Source organism: Cnephaeus nilssonii (genome assembly GCF_951640355.1).
Source record: "Cnephaeus nilssonii genome assembly, chromosome: 4".
NCBI classification, from domain to species: Eukaryota; Metazoa; Chordata; class Mammalia; order Chiroptera; family Vespertilionidae; genus Cnephaeus; species Cnephaeus nilssonii.
Genome location: NC_137075.1, coordinates 98881877 through 98898934, shown reverse-complemented (window position 1 = coordinate 98898934; position 17058 = coordinate 98881877).

Below are 17058 nucleotides of genomic sequence, written 5' to 3'. Positions count from 1 at the left end.
CAAGTGTATAAGGACTGACAGGCGTCCATCATTCTGTATCCCACAGGGTAGTTTCACTGCCCTGAAAATCCTCTGTGCTCCGCCTATTCTTCCCTTCCCCCTCCCCCAACCCCTGGCAACCACTGCTCTTTTTACTGCCTTTTCCAGAATGTCATATACTTAGAATCACACAGTATGTAGCCTTTTCAGACTGGCTTCTTTCACTTAGTAATACATATTTAAGTTTCTTTTAGTGGCTTCATAGCTCATTCTTTTTGAGCACTGAATATCATCCTTTGTCTGAATGTACAACAGTTTATTTTTCCATTTACCTACTGAAGGACATCTTGGTTATTTCCAGTTTTTGGTAATTATGAATAAAGCTGCTACAAATATCCATGTGCAGTCTTTTTGTGTGGACATAAGTTTTTAACTTCGTTGGGTAAATACCAAGGAGCGCAATTGCTAGATCGTATGGTAAGAGCATGTTTAGTTTTGTAAGAAACTGCCAAGCTATCTTCCCAAGTGGTTGAACCATTTTGCATTCCCACCAACAGTGAATGAGAATTCCTGTGGTTACACAGCCTCACCAGCATTTGCTGTTGTCGGTGTTCTAGATTTTGGCCACTCCAATAGGTGTGTAGTGGTATCTCGTTGGTGTTTTAATGTGTATGATGTGATATGATGTGAGCCAGTTTGTGAAATTTTTAAGTGAAATGCAGTTCCTTTCTCCACCCTCAAACCACATAAATTTCTTCACTACGCTATAAGGATCTCTTTTCATTCACGTATTCACTTCGTGTTTAATAAATGTAATGTGCCTACTACATATCAGGGACTGTGCTATTTGCTTGGTATGCAATAGTAGAGTAACTATAGTTGTTTAAATAATAATAATAACAACAACAACAACAACAACAACAACATAAGGAGTGTTTCCTACTTTACCACTACCAAAATCCTGACAAATATGGAAACTCCCCACTGTAATACTTGGCATGTGTCAAATTTGAGTTGATGTTAAATTGGGTGGTGACAGAGGAAATAAGGGTTGATGTTGATTGTTTCCCAGATATAAATAATTAGTTGAACTAAGGAAGATATGAGAAGAAAGGACTTGGTCTTGAGTAGGCAATCAGCAAGCAAAATACTTCTCTTCCACTCATCTACTGTAGGGTTCTACTGGTGTGGCATTACCCCCTGTAAAGACCTCACAGATTGGTGTTCGATCTGCAGGAGAGAAATCTTTTTTACTGAAAGGGTACAACCCCTGGTTTTGACAAGTGGTCTCTTGTTTACCAACCTAACATTAGAGCCAGTCTTCTACCATACCTTAATAATCTCAATAATGCAAAAAAAATTCCATCGTTTACATTTTCATCAAAGCATTCACCTGAGATCATGTTTGAAAGATGGGTTTATATGTTGTAGTTACTAGAGAAGATGAATTTATTTTCAAATGGTGCTTTCTGCTTTAAAAACGCCATAGACTACCAAAGAAAAGGTACTTGAATTTGGGGCATGAAAAAAGGGGGTCAAAGTCATTGGGATGGTTTTCCAAGTGGCTGGTCATAGCTTTGTGCAAGCATGGAAAAAAATAGTTAGTCTCACCTTATATTAGAGCATCTATTTTCTTCTTTTTATTGATTTTTGCCTTGGCAAGTCTCAGAATTATGATTTCAGAGACCCCGGGGGTTCTCAGGCGATCACCTGCTGCATGTTACTGGTCAGGAATTGAAGCCCCAAGAGGTTACCTGATGCTCTGGCTGTCTCTTGTGTTGGGAGCGGAGAGTTTACTGGGCTCTGCGGAAGGCCCAGCTGTTGCTTCTTTCTCAGAAAAGACTTTCCGGCAGAACATCTGGAGCACGATATCTGGGCTACTAAGATAGCTATCTTAGTAACTATCTAGAGTTGTGTAAACAAGACAGAGGGACATTCCTCGAAGGGATGGTCGATCCGTCGTTGCCACCTCGTTTTAACTGCAGTACCTAGATTAGCTTTATTTTCCTGCTAAATTTGCTTGGGCTTAACATCCGTTTCAACCTTAGCCTCCTTCACTTCATTGGAGGTGGGCCACCACGAAATGCACAGAGTTGTTCCTTCGGATCTCACGGCTTCCTTCTAGACCACTTTCCTTGAGCAGCAGGACACGCACTCGCTGCTTATCTAATAAAACTGTAAATGCGTGTGCGCACATGTGTGCGCATGGAAAGCCCAGTGGTCTAAGGAATTTTACTGCCCCATTTAACAACTCAGCAAAGGGGATCTTACATTACTAGCTTTTCTTTCTTCTTCTTCTATATGATGAAGAAATGATTGGTCTTTTAATTTACAGCCTCTCTTACAAAGGAGGTTGCATCAGCCACAATAAATTCTGGATAAAAATGTTTCTGCTAAATTCATTTTTCACTGAGCCAACCAGGCTGCCAACACACTGCTTCTTTATTTGAATTCAAATTGGTAGTGAAATATTTTAAAGCGATATATTGGTGACTTCTTTTCTCTTTTTAACTTGTTTGATCATTTAAAATCCAATATTGCACAGAATGTAATTATCTTGTTCAATAAATATTTGCCGTGACTTTGGAGTTAAGTGGTGCTATTTTAGAAGCAGAAGGTAAACAAAAACGGGCTGAACCAAGTAGGGCAATTGAAGATTTTGATGAACCATATGACTATGAAGGCCAATCCTATCTAGTCTAGAGGCTTCAAATGGCATCCACATGTTAGCGATTTCCAAATCTCTGTCTGTAGCCTAGTCTCTCTCTGGAATGCTAGATGCACGCACCAGAGTATGTATTTGTGATCTCCACTTGGACGGTAGGCATTTAACATGGCCAAGCAGAATTTCCAGCTCACACTCCTAGCCTCCAACGTACCTTTGCTCTAGTTTTCCCAAATCAGTGGGATGGTTTTACTGTCCACCTACTCGCTTAAGCCAGAAATCTAGGGGTTGTCCTCAATTTCTCTCTTTCCCCACTAACATCAAGCTATAACTTCAAAAGTTATCCTCAGCCTTTCTACTTTCATTACCCTCATCCAAGCCCTCATAGTCCCTCTCCTGAGCCACTACAATTACAGCCCAACCTGTTCTTTACTTTCTCATCTTGCCTCTCTGCAAGCTACTTTCCACACAGAAGCTAAAGTGAGCTTTTAAAAGCACGCATCAGACCCTGCTCCTCTCCTGCAGAAACTCCTCAGTGGCGTCTTATCACACTAGGGATAACGCCGGGCTCCTCACTCTGACTTTAAAGCTCCAGATGATCTGGTTGCTGTCTTGTCCACGGCCTCACTTCCTCACATTCAGCTTCCCCCATTTCACTCCAGCAACTCTGACCTTCTTTCCTTCCCTTTAACATGCCTGTATTCAACAGGTTCTCCAGAGAGGATCAATAGTATATTTATATGTATATCCATAAAGAGATTTAGTATAAGGAATTGGCTCACATGCTTATGGAGGGGGGAAGTCCCACAGTCTGCCATCCATAAGCTGGAGACGAGGAGAGCCAATGTGGGGATTGCTGTCTCAATAGTCGAGGCCCTCAATGGATTGGGTGATGCCCACCCACACTGGGGAAGGCAATGTGCATTATTCAATCTACTGACTCAAATGCTAACACCCTCACAGACACACCACCCAAAAATAATATCTTAACCAAATATCCTGGCAACCAATATACCATGACCCAGTCAACTTGACAGAGAAATTTAACCATCACACATGCCATCCTAATTCCTTACCTGGGGTCCTTGTGCTAGTCCTCTCTACTTCCTCAAATACTTTCCCCATCATCACATGGCTGGTTCCTTCTTGAATGACCACCTTGGGAGTCACCTTCCCCCAAAGAATCGTTCCCTAGCCATCCAATGTAGAGTAGCCACCAAAGTTTCATCCACTAATTCTAACTTCTGGATTGAGGTTGAAACTGGAGGAAGGGGAGAACAGTTGAATGATTTCACAGGATCTTTTTAACCTGAGGGCTTTGAACTACACAGTTCCCCTGAAATGGTTGCCGTATTTTATGTCTTTGTGTATGTATATGGTTGCCTCAAATTCTCAAAAAAGTGTGATATCTGCAAACGTTGAAGAGACATTCAGAATGGACCTGGTGGCCCACTCATTAATGTCCCATCTCACTTTGCTCCACATCTTCCTTTTTATCTAGAAAATTAGCATTTACATTTTATAAGGCATCATAGGTCATTTCCCTCTTGATGCCCGTTCTTGCATCCAAGCAGAGAAAAAGGGCCTGTTTTCACTGTGGGCAACAACAACAACAAAGTTCAATCCTAATCATTCTGCACCAATTATGGGAAGACACGCACCACTACATTTCTGACAGGCTTTTACAATCCAGTTTTATTATTCTGCTCTTACTAAAATGCTAATCCCCTGGGAGGCAAAACTATCTCTGTATGAGTTCTTGAACACAAACAAACATCTTAAAGGAAATGTGAATGAAAAACCACGTTGACATAATTTCAAAGCTACAGCAGGAGAAGGAATGACTAGAAACCCTCCATTGGCATTGAGAAGGGGAGGGGTGGGGAAGTAAGCAGCTTATATAAAGTAGGGTGAGCTGAATTGGAAAGAGGGAAGGTAGGGGGGCACATGTTCCTAAATCCATGAGCCGTGTGACAATAGAGTAATCCACCAACAAGAGTTGAGACTGGGGCTTTCTGGTGACATACATTCTAGTGTGGTGGCCCAGCAATAATTTTTGGAGCAATGTTCAAGCATATCCACTCAAGGGAGTTAACGTCTCTTTTTTTGACATGAACGAAAGCAAATCCCACCATGTGATCTAGGCTATATGGTGTCCTGTCAATAAAAAATATAAACACATCCTGGGGTTTAAACTCATAACTACCAGAAATGATGAACTTTTCATTTTTTAATTTTTCCTGGCAACACCAGTAGACCTGCCCTTGGAATTCTGTCCTAGAAATTAAAATAATAGTCTCTATAGCTAATTATCAATGCTTTAATCGGTGCTTCTAAATGTCCTTGTCTCCACCAAGTTCCCATGAAAAGGAAACATTAACTGAGAGAATGAATGTAGGGCTCTTTTTGTGTTACTCACTGTGTTTCTAACCTCATTTCCCCCTTCCGAAGAGACACCCACGGTGATCAATTCCCGTTTTCAGATAGCATGAACCAGGGCATGCGACATAAGAACGGGTGCCGTTTTCATAGTAAAGACACGTTATATGTTTCAGGCAGTTGGCCTTTGGACCTAGGAAAGTATCCAGAGCTGCCTGGTTTACCCTCCCTATGTTCTACTTCAGCCCTAGGATGGGTCACTGTTCACCTCTCTGAATCTCATAATGAGGATCGGAGATAGGGCTGATCGATCGATCGATCTATCTGTCTGTCTGTCTGTCTGTCTGTCTATCTGTCTATCTGTCTATCTGTCTACCTGTCTATCTGTCTATCTATTTATTTGCATTACCCAGGGCAGCAGAACACTCATCATGCTCCATGGAGGAAACCAGACAGCCCCTCCTGCCCTCCTTCCATCCCCTCCCTCAAACTCAGACCACATGTGCCCAGCTTCCTTGAGGTCTCTTCCGTGGCTTACCCAGACAATAGAGACTCAGCAATATGAAGATACCCCATTGGGTGACAAAGGCTCCCTAGCCTCTGGGCTGAGGTTGAGGACCTTTTTTAGATTCCTCATTTGCTAGCACCATTGTAGGGTGGATCGCACTGTAATGTAACTTCCTTTTCCTTCCCCATCCATCTTCCCCAGTGGATTAGGAACTCCTCGAGGGGACAGATTTGTCTTCTTCGCTGGAGCTGAGTTGGCCCGTGGTTGGCTCTCAATCAGTGTTGGTTCAACAAATGAATAATCCTGTGTGATCTAAACAAACTGGCTTGAGGAATTACAGGACAGGATTTCAGGAGGAGAAAAGGCATAGGCACAATTTCAGCGACTGGAAAACCAAGGTCAGTAGCTACAAGTGGCAGAGGAGAAAGATTAATTTAGGCGAGTGAGTGGAGATACACGGAGAGAAAAGCCGTGAGAGATTATGGGGGTCCTGGATTGCTCGGAGGGGATGTAAACAGTCTGCTGTGTACTCTGTGGATGATGGGGAGTCACCAAAGCTTGGGGGCCAGAAAGTGCTGGAACTAAAGTGGTGTTTAGGGCAACTAAGCTTATGGCCACAACTAAGTAGGAGGCTAGTGGAGGCAGGGAGCGAGTGGAGGCAGGTGGTCGTGTACAGACCCTGGGAGTAGCAAGGGATTGGCTTAGCTGTGAGTAGAGGCAGGACTTGCTGAGATCTCCTAACTCTATCAGGCACCAGAATTGTCCAGGGTCCTGACCCTCCGAGAAGTCTGTTCTTTTTCTAGCTCCCATCTGCTTGGAGGCCCAGGTCTGATGGGCTTTTCTCCCTTGGCTCCCCAAGCAGCACATGTCGTCTAGTCTGAGAATAACAGGGAAGCAGTGTGGAGTTCACGGCGTGGGGGGGAGGGGCAGTGGCAGAGGTCAAGAGATGGACGGGGCCTGAACCAAGGCAAGGCTGCGGGGATGGAGAGGAGGGGCCTGGTTTGAGAACAGTTTCCAAGGCAGAATCTATAGACGCAGAGGGAAGGGCATGTTACAGATCATTTTGTGGTTTCTGGGCACTGAACGTAGGGACACAGAAAGAGGAAGTTTAGAGCAAGAGGATAAATAATTCCATTTCAGACATATTAAATCTGGAGCGACAGCAAAATTTCCAGGTGGAGGAGTCCAGAAGCCTACTGGAGACAGAGATTTGAAATTCAGGAGGGAGGCGGGTGCTGGTTCGTGGTTAGTGGTGATCATTCAAAGGCACAGACATGGATGTGATCACCCAGAGAGAGCATGTGGAAAGAAAAAGAGGCAATGAGCCCGGCCGGTGTGGCTCAGTGGTTGAGCATCGACCTACGAACCAGGAGGTCATGGTTCCATTCCCAGTCAGGGCATATGCCCGAGTTGCGGGCTCGATCCCCAATGTGGGGTATGCAGGAGGCAGCTGATCAGTGATTCTCTCTCATCATTGATGTTTCTACCTCTCTCTCCCTCTCCCTTTCTCTCTGAAGTCAATAAAATCAATAAAAATACTTTGTTTAAAAGAAAAAGAGGCAATGATAGAACTCCAGCCTTAGAAGAAGGGTGGGGGAGGAGGAGCCAGCGACAGCATCAGGGAAGGACTGGCCAGAGAGGTAGAAGGAAGCAGAGCTCAAGGCCGGCAAGAGTTTCAGAAAATGAAAGGAGCAGCCTTACTCGGCGCAGCCAGGGGGAGTAAGCCATGGGGGATTCATTAGTGTGTTAGTGAGAGTGGTTTCGGTGGGAGCCAGGTTGAGAGAGGCGTGGGAGAACGGAGGTGGAAACCCTGGCCCCATCTTTGCAGCACGTGGAGGATGCTCACCTTCCTCGCTGAGCATCAGTCTCTGGACCACTGAGCGCAAAGGAATTCAACCTGAGGCAGAGGGCGATGCCTTTCCTTGAGACCTCCTCCCTGATTCTCTCCCATCTACCCCGCTTTCATCTAAGACCCTGAGCATTGGTGTCTGGTCTTGTTCGTGGCTGCTAGCAGTAGTGTAAGTGGAAGCCTTAATGATATTTTTGCTTTCTTGTTTTGTAAGAAATTATTCCACTTCCGCTTTTTAACACGCTGGGAGAATAATATGGAAACTTGCCTGCCTGGTTTTCATCAATGAAAGGTCTTATCTTCTGAATCTCTTAAAGAACCAGTTCTTGGCTCCTTGAGACAAAATGATCTGTCTCACGTTGAAAATTTCCGATCGTCAAGTCCAATGTCATCAAGAAGAGTCAGTAGATGGATTATAAGTATTCACCACAAGGTGATTTCTGTAGAACAAAGAGGGAAGCCCGAATAAAGAACTGAATATCGAAACTGTTTCTTCTCTATTAAAGAAAAAACCAAACCAGCAAAAATTGTGTTTTCTCTACCACTATGGAAGTTTGTTTTACTTTTTGTTTTTGGCCAAAACTCTCATGTATTACATTCTTTAGTGTCATAAAAAGACTCTACCTGGCTTGTGGTATCAGAATCATGTAGAGGAGACCCCTCCTTTTCTATGGGGATGCATTCCAAGACCCTCAGTGGATACCTGAAACCACAGGCAGTACCGAGCCCTATAGATGCCATGTTTTCCCCTATGCAAACATACCTTTTCACTATGGCTTCTCTTGAATTGCCAGCATCACTCTTGTGCTTTGGGGCCATTATTAAGTAAAATGAGGGTTATTTGAACATACCGCTCCTGTCAATCTGATAACTGAGATGGCTACTAATTGTCTAATGGGTGGGTTTCGTGTACAGGGTGGATACGCTGGGCAAAGGGATGATTCACATCTGAGTGGGATAGAGCAGGATGGCTCAAGGTTTCACGACGCTACTCGGAACAGTATGCAATTTAAAACCTACGAATTATTTATTTCTGGAATTTTTCTATTTAATCCATTTGGACCACAGTTGACTACAAGTAACCGTGGGTACATGAGACTGTGTAAAGCAAGACCGTGGATAAGGGGGGAACTACTGTGCATAGCACATTCCCCATTCTACCCATGCAAACGTGTATCTGCGATTACATTTGCTTACATTTCTGATTGACCCACTGAGTACCAGCAGCCAAGGGTAACTCGTTAAATCCCCTAGGAGAGCTACTGGCTAATTCTGTGACCACAGGCAGCCCTACACCTAAGTGTGTGTGGTTATGACAAGAGGAGTCTGGAGAGAGTGGGGGATCCATGCAAACTCAGGGCTACTGCTCAGAAAGCAATGGCAGGTTGGTATCCAAGAGGGAGCCTCTGGGGCAGGACCCTGATGTCAGCCGATGGAGGCTGACTCTGGGTGATCTAAGTAGAAAGGGTACTTATGTACAGCATGGGGGTGGCCCACAAGGATTCTCTGGGGGGCTGGGGCACCAGCCAGGAGGTGATGCAGCCTGGATCAAGGCCCAAACCAATGCCACAGACCGGTCTGGTGATGACGCTGCAATGCCCCCTATACTGCTGCGCCCTGCCCTGTGGCTGCTGAACCTGGCGCTGTCCCCCTCCTTCCTGCCACCCGCTGCTGCAGGGGAGCCTTGGTCATGCTCCTCCCCCACCGCTGCCAGGAAGCCTGGGAAGATGGTCTCGGGCTCTCTCTTCCAGTCTTTAATGGGGAAGTGGCTTTGCCTCCTCAGGTTGGGGATTCCCCAGGCACAGGAAGGAGGTCACACCCTGGGCAACCAAAAAGAGTGACAAATGTTATTCTTGTGCTTGAGAACTAGGAATATATCTTCACCTTCTCGCTGGACCCAGAACCCAGCACAAGGCCCAGAACATAGCAGGTGCCAGCAGAACTTTGAGTTATGAGTGCTCTGGCTACAGATGTGCAGGAGTGAGTTACAGCTCACAGATAGCTAATAGCCTAGAGCCAGCAATTTGAAGACAGCCGTAGTCTTTGCTTTTTGTTTTGTTATTGTTAATCATCTGAGGATATTTTTCCCATTGGTTTTTAAAGGGAGGGAGGGAGGGAGGAGAGAAAGAGAGAAAGAGAAAGAGGGAGAGGGAGAGGGAGAGGGAGAGGGAGAGAGAGAGAGAGAGAGAGAGAGAGAGAGAGAGAGAGAGAGAGAGAGAGAGAGAGAGAGAGAATCGACATGAAAGAGACCCATCAATTGGCTGCCTCCCACATGCACCTCACTCTGCCCTGAGGATCAAACCTGCAACCTGGGTACTTGCCCTTGACCAGGAATTGAATTCACAGCCCATTGTTGTGCAGGCCAATGTTCTAGCCACTGACCAACACGGGCCAGGGCCGTGTTTACTTTTTAAAGTTGTGGCTGTTTTGCTGAACCTGTTGTAATGTGGCCATATTATACTCACGTTCTTTGATGGGATCTATGCCAAAGCCATTAACAATACTCACCCTCCACTCAGTGCAAATCTCCTTCTGCCCCCCTCCCCCACTCCCTCAACCCCCACTCCCAAGTACTCACAGTTTGCATGGTTTAAGAAATAAGGAAATACAAGTGTTTAAATCCTCTGGTCTCTATTTAAAGGTGGAGAGAGAAAAGATACTCTTGGCATTTCCAGATGAACATCTCAAAACCTGTACTCAGGGCGGCGAGCGGTATAATCCACGGTGTTATTTGACAAGATTGTTCTTGCTAGTCACTGCCCACCAAAACGGAAAGTGAGGAGCTGATGGACTGGCCAGCCATCCATTTCCTGTGAAACAGGGAAAGCACCGGGGGCTTAAATGGTCAGGTTATCAAATCTCTACATCCAAACAGCTACCTGAAAATGACTTCCACACGGGCAACATTTTTCCCCCTGACAGTAATGTTTGCTATTTTCACGTACAATATGGTGCCTTGCAGACACTGGAAACTCAATGACTTTTTTTTTCTTGGAGGTGATAACAACTAGAGATAACATAAATTGCCTCTTATTTTGGTAACAAAAACTTGCTACCTTTTTGGACCCCGAGGGGGTATTTTAGTATAGTATACTAAAAGTACAGGTGAACTGTTAGACCTACTGTGGAGGGGAGGCCTTACTGATTTGGATGCATTTTAATAAGGTTATTGCTATTGTTAGATGAGCACTTGTTGCCAAGATAGAATAGAATTCCTGCATACCACTCACCCACAGTTATTTGCCATAACGTTAATATGGCAAATAACTGATACATTTCTCAAAACCAAGGAATTGACATGGAGACAGCTGTCAACTAAACTACAGACCTCATTTGGATCCTCCCCTCCCCCTCCATTTCTTGTCAATGTCTTCAGTCCTAATTTGAGCTGGAGGGTCCAGCTTGCTATAGCAGAACAATAGAACAATATTAGTTCAGAAGGACTGGGATTAGCTTTAGAGATGGCTCAGAAAGACTATAAAATCGACCGTCTTATGTGCCAAACATAAATATGTTTTAAATTTTGGCCCCAAATATTTTGCATGTGTGATCTGACTTCATTCTCCTCCCAGAAACCAACGGGGTGAGGGCAGATACTGACAGATCCACTTCACAGCTAAGACGGCAGATTTCGGATTCTAAGCCGTGTTTGCAAGACAGATCGGCCGGGAAGCGGCAGAGCCTGGATGTGGACTGAAACCTCTCTGATCCCCAAGCCCACACCTGTGCCCGTCAGCACCGCAGTGCAGACTGAGGCCCTGTCACAGGTGTGGTACAGGTCCCCCCCCCCCCCCCCCCGCCCCCCAGCGCTGTTGCCCAGGACTCGCCTTCCAAAGGTTGTCTGGATCCACTGTGCCCCCAGGTGGGAGGTTGCCCTGTACTGATGACATGTGACTCAAAGTGAAAAGTGTGATGTGTGGGATCATTTCAACCCCTGACGCCCTGACCTTGCAGGCGGGCACCGGAAGCCCTCCCTGGCTCCTTCCTCGGCGGGTGAGTTCGTGCTGCCCGCCAGAGCAGCCGAGAGGAGCAGGGCCCGAATGTCGGTCCCCACGTGCCTTTTGCTTTTCTTTCCCGAGTGTTTCGAGGCTTAATTAACGTGTGTAAAGTGATCTGAAATGCAGAAATAAAAGGAGCTGGGGAACTGCAGAGTTCCAACGACGATTACCTGGGGCAAGGCAGCTGAGAAAGGGAGGCCCAGGGAGACAAAGGGGGTCTGGGGAGACACAGGGGCCTTCGGCTCAGCAGCCAGCTGGTTGGCCCTGAGCCAGAGCTTCTGGCAGCTTCTGCCCCACGCTTCCCTCTCAAGGCCTACATTGCAGCTCTGCTCAGGAGTCAGACCCCAGGATAAATAATTCCTAAAGCGCTGAACCGGAGCCGAGGAAAACGGGCCCGAGGACACACATGGCAGCCAGTCCTCTAACTGGCCATGTGGAGAAGGCCCTGGGATGTCACCCATCTCCCAGCATTGCCCGCGCAGCACGGTCCCCGAAGGACTGGATTGGGTCAATGACGGAGTCAATGTGATAAATATCAAAGATAGGAACGAAGCTAAGCGAGCTTCGTTCATTCCTTTTGACAGGCATGGAGTCATAGCCGTGATTGAGTACTGTCACCTGGGGGAGGCAATAAATCCCGTGTAAAGTGGTGGTAAAAATAATGAAGTCTGGGTCACGTGCTGTTTCACCGGCTCCTGAGTGTGCGTTCCCGAAAGGGCAGGCCTATTGGTTTCACGGAGAAGGTGAAAGCTTGCGACTCCATAGGTCAAAGGCGGGTGGCATTTTATTGCGATGGAAAGCCTACAAAGAAGCAAGTGGAAAAATCTTTCTTCCCATCTAACCTGATACTGCCTGTATCTAGAAAATTAGCGTTGCCGGGTTCTCTCCAACAGAGGGAGGATTTCTGTGCGTCTGTGTATACACGGTGGCTATGTATACAGCCTAATCTAAACTGTTTACGACAATGGAGGGGAAAAGGTTTATTTGGGTAATCCAACGTTTATATTAGGCTTTCATCCTGGTTTTATATCCTGCTTGGCCTAATAGGTGGGTTGTTATCCTTCTCCTGAGCCCACAAACGGAGGATGTGGCTGCTGGAAGCCCCCTGCAGCTTGGCAACCAGGCTGGAAAAAGGCCCCCTTCCCTGGCTTCAGTTAGAGAATTCCAGAGGACTCGGAGAGGCCTGGCCTGGGGCCCAGGGCCCACTCAGAGCCAATACTATGGTCAGCGAGAGAGGGTCTTACCATAAGAAGCCTGCTCCCATTCAACACCAGGGCCATCATGTGAAATAGAAAAATCCCCCAAAGGAGAGGCAGGCAGACAGACACCCCCACTCGTGTCTGCTGAATAGAGAGGCCAGAAGATGCTCTGGTCCCCAGCTTGCAGGGGACACGTCCTCCAGTCTGTTCTCTTCTGGACATTGCACTCTGATGATCCCTCTTGGAGTTGTGTCTGCGCATACCTTTGGTGCATGTAACGTCATGTGGCACCCAGAGGTCACTGGGGAGGAGAGGGGTATCTGAAACTGCCGATGATGACTTCCTTCAGGTCTGCATCTGTTCTTGCCTGAACTAAGCCTTCTGCCTCTAAATTATCCTCCACATAGGTCCTAGGAGGATCCTTGTAAAACACAGAGCCCTTTCAATCCTCAGATGGTGAATATTTTACTAGTGTCAACATGCCTGGGCCACGAGGTGCCCAGATATTTGGTCAAACCTTATGCTGGTATGTCTGGGATGATGTTCTGGATGAGATAAACACTTGAATCTGTAGACTGAATAGAGCAGATTGCCCTCCCTAGTGTGGGTGGGCCTCATCTAATCAGTTGAGGGCCTGAATAGGACGAAAAGGTTGAGTAAGGGAGAATCATCCTGCCTGACTGCCTTGAGCTGGGACATCAGTTCTTTCCTGCTTCCCGGGTCTTCTGTCTGCTGGTGTTTGGACTGGAACCACAGCATCGGCTCTGGGTCTTCATCTTGCTGACTGCCAATCTTAGAGCTTGGCAGCTTCCATAATCAATTGGTTCTGTTTCTCTGAAGAACCCCAACTGATACAAATACCTTCTTATCTACTAACTTCAGTCATTCATTTGTTTAAAAAAAAGGAGCACCTACTAAGGGGCCAGAAACTGTGTTTGGAAATGATCACTGAACAAAACAAGGATTCCTAGCCTGTGGAACTTCCATTCATGTGTGTGATGTGCGAAGTGGGGGAGGGGGAGAGGGAGAGAAACAATGAATAATTAGTAATGTATTAGAAGATGATAAGTGCAAGGGAAGAAGGAAAGAAATAGAGCAGGATTGGGAGGATCAAGAGAAGCTGAACAGGGGACGTTTGAGCAAAGGTTTAAGGGAGATAAAGCGGTTTGCCATGTGGAAAGCAAGATAAAGTTCAAACTGGTGGACCCTAGCCCGGCCTCATCTCCAGCGGGATCCACAGGCACTTGTCATTTGAAACCTCTGTTTTGGCCACACTGCTCTCCGTGCAGCACCCTGACCTGCCTCCCATTTTCACCCCTCCATGCCTTTCCCTGTCCTGGGATGTCACCTCCATGGGGACCTTCTTCTCCCCACTCTTGTTTACATCCTGCCCCTACTTGTCCTCAAAGATCAATTTCATAGCTTCTACCAAGACTGCCCGGCAGGCTGTTTCCTTGAGCCTCTTTTGGTGTCCAACAGACTTGGATTTGAGCTGTAATTCTGCCCCTAAATATCGATGTAATTTTGGGTAAGTTTGTTCACTTGTCAAATGGGAATAAAATAGTGCCTTGCTTATGAGGAACTAGAAATGAGAAAATGCAGGCAAAATGACTCAGTGACTCTTAGCTGCTATGATTATTGTTCTTCCTCTTCCCCTCCTTCACCCCATGCCCCTTCTCCCCTCTTCCTCTTCTGTCTATGCTCCCAGAGAGCCCAGGGCCAGCCCCTCCCTCACCCCAAGTCATTCTGACTGATGGTTGAAAGCAGGCTCAAGTCTTCCTTCTCAGGCATGGGCCCTAGGCCCTGGCTCCACACCATGGCCGGCTGCCTTGGTTTCCTCACTCACAACCCTCTCCCCTGTCCCATCATCCTTGTCCCAGATCACATTCTGGCTTCAGATCCAGGCTTTTTCCTGGTTTCCCAGAGCGGCCTGATCCCTTGCTGGGATGTTTCTTGATATCCTGACTGTTAAACTTCCTGCTTATCTCCCTGTGAAAAAGCTCGGGACCTGCTGGGTCAGGCCTGCCCCCGCTTGGGAAGGGAGGCAACAGGGTTTCTGCAGGCGGGAAACAAAACCACTTCAAATGTTTACCGTAGAAGGAATTTTTAAAAATAGACTTTATTTTTTATAACAGTTTTATATTTACAGAAAAACCGAGAAGATAGTACAAGGCTTCCCACATATCTCACACTGTTTCCCCTATTAATAACATCTTACTTATTACTGTGTGATATTTTGTTACACTCCATAAACCCATATATTGATACATTATTACTAGGTAAGTCCATCCTAATTCTGAGTTCTTTAGTTTTTAACCTGATATCCTTTTCCTGTGCTAGGATCCCACCCAGCACACCCCAACACATTTAATTGGCATGTCTTCTTAAAGTTCCTATTTGCTGTCACAGTTTCTCAGCATATCCTCGTTTTTGGTGACTTTGATAGTTTTGAGGAGTACTGCTGAGGTATTTTGTAAGACGCTCTTCCACTGGAATTTACTGATGTGCACAGAAGGGATTTAATGCAGGGGATTGCTCATATGGGTGATGGAGGATCTGAGATACAAACGGGAGAAGGTGAAGTTACCCAGAAAGCTTTTCAGCAGGAAGCCTTTAACATCCTAAGCTGGAGTATTAACAGGAAGTGGCAGTGTTACCTAAGCCAGGGGCTGGGGTCACCTGGCCGAAGCCTCAGCCACATGCAGCCAATGCTGGAAATGCCAGCAAAGTCAAGAGGGCAGGGGAGAATTTCTTTAGCTTTTACTTTCCTCTCACCTCCAGTCGGTCTGTAAGAGGCTGCTCCTAGCAATACAGAGCAGGGGGCCTGGCTGAGAATGGCTCTAAAGACTAACTGGCCCAGCACTGGGATAGTTGGCATTGAACACACAGCACCTGCGACATGGTTTTATTGCAGCACTTACCCCACTGCTCTGCAATTCAACTCTTTGCCTGCCCACAGGCTCCAAATGATGACTAGTGTTTTGAGGGCAGTATTTTTATTTTTTTTTTATAGCTGTAGCCCTTGCTCATAGTAGGTTTTCAATGTTTGAAATATACACAATCGAATGAATGAGTGGTTTATTTTGACTAGCTCTAGCTTTAAGTAATGCTCAATACCAGCATTTCTTTTCAGCTTCATCACCTCGTATTGGTGCTAAGGTTACTTTGAGCCTAGCATTTGCAACATTTGAAAGCCACATGGATGGTGTCACTGTAAAGTAAGTAGACCAGTTTTCTTTTTCTTTTTTTTTAAACTGAATTTTAGAGAGGAGGGGAAAGGGAGAGAGAGAGAGAGAGAGAGAGAGAGAGAGAGAGAGAGAGAGAGAGAGAAACAGAGAAAGAGAAACATCGATGTGAGAGCGCACATTGCTAGGCTGCTTCCTGCATGTCCCTTTCTCCCCCCGGACCGGGAATCAAACAGCCAACCTTCTGGTGCGCAGGACGAAGCCCAACCAACCATGCCACATCGGCCAGGGCTAGATCAGTTTTCAACAAAGGAATGAAGTCGTGCATCCATCCTCCAAGTGCTTCCTAAGGAAGGTCATCCATATCTCCCAGCGATGCTGCCATGCCTGGCTTCTTCCTTATGAGCTGCACAAAACAATGGAATGACTCATTTTTAAGAATAAAAATGTTTCTGTCTTTACAGCTAAATGTCACCCATCCCTCACCTGGCTGGCATTAAGGTTGGGACACATCGTCAGAGAAGTTACATTTCCTTTCGGCAGAGGGGAGGAGGAAGTGGATTGCCACAAGCAGAAATGGCTGGTGACTTTCCCATGGGTGCAGGAGAGCTGGGAAGTGACACCCCGGTAGTTACCAGGTCTAAGCAGGGACATCACGAATAGGCCACCTGGTCTCTGAAACGCTGGAGGTTCTGGGGTTTTCCAGGGCTTTCAGTGCTGGGATGGCACCTAGAAAACTAAGTTCCACTTGAGAAAACCTCACTCCTCTGTGTGTCAAGTGGAGGCCCTGATTAGTGTCTGACAAAGAGCAGAAAAGTGCCTGGGCGACAGGTGCATGCTCAGCCCTAGAGCCTGAAGTTTTCTGTCTGCCGGGGTGCCCTGTGACCAGCCCCAGGACAGAAACCTGACCAGCCGGGCCCTCCCTTGCCATCTTGATGAGCAGAGACTAAGATATTTTCAACTAGGTAAACTGCAGCCCTAATACAGGATGACTACAGGAACCTCCCTGCATTCTTTGTTTTGGAAACCTCGTTTTCCACAGTAGTTATGGAGAAATGATAGTTTGGAAGCCAGCGGTGCACTTGCAAAAGCAGGGATCTGTTGGAAATGTGATTTTTGGATAAGTCACTTTACCCTTCGATACCTCCACTTTCTCACTTACAAATTGGGAATTACATGTCTGTCATATCACAAGGAATGTGATAAAGATCACATGAGATGTATGTGCAAGTACTTTGAAGATCGACAAGTGTAACATAGTACGACTAGTCCTTTGCATGGACATAAGGCAGCAGA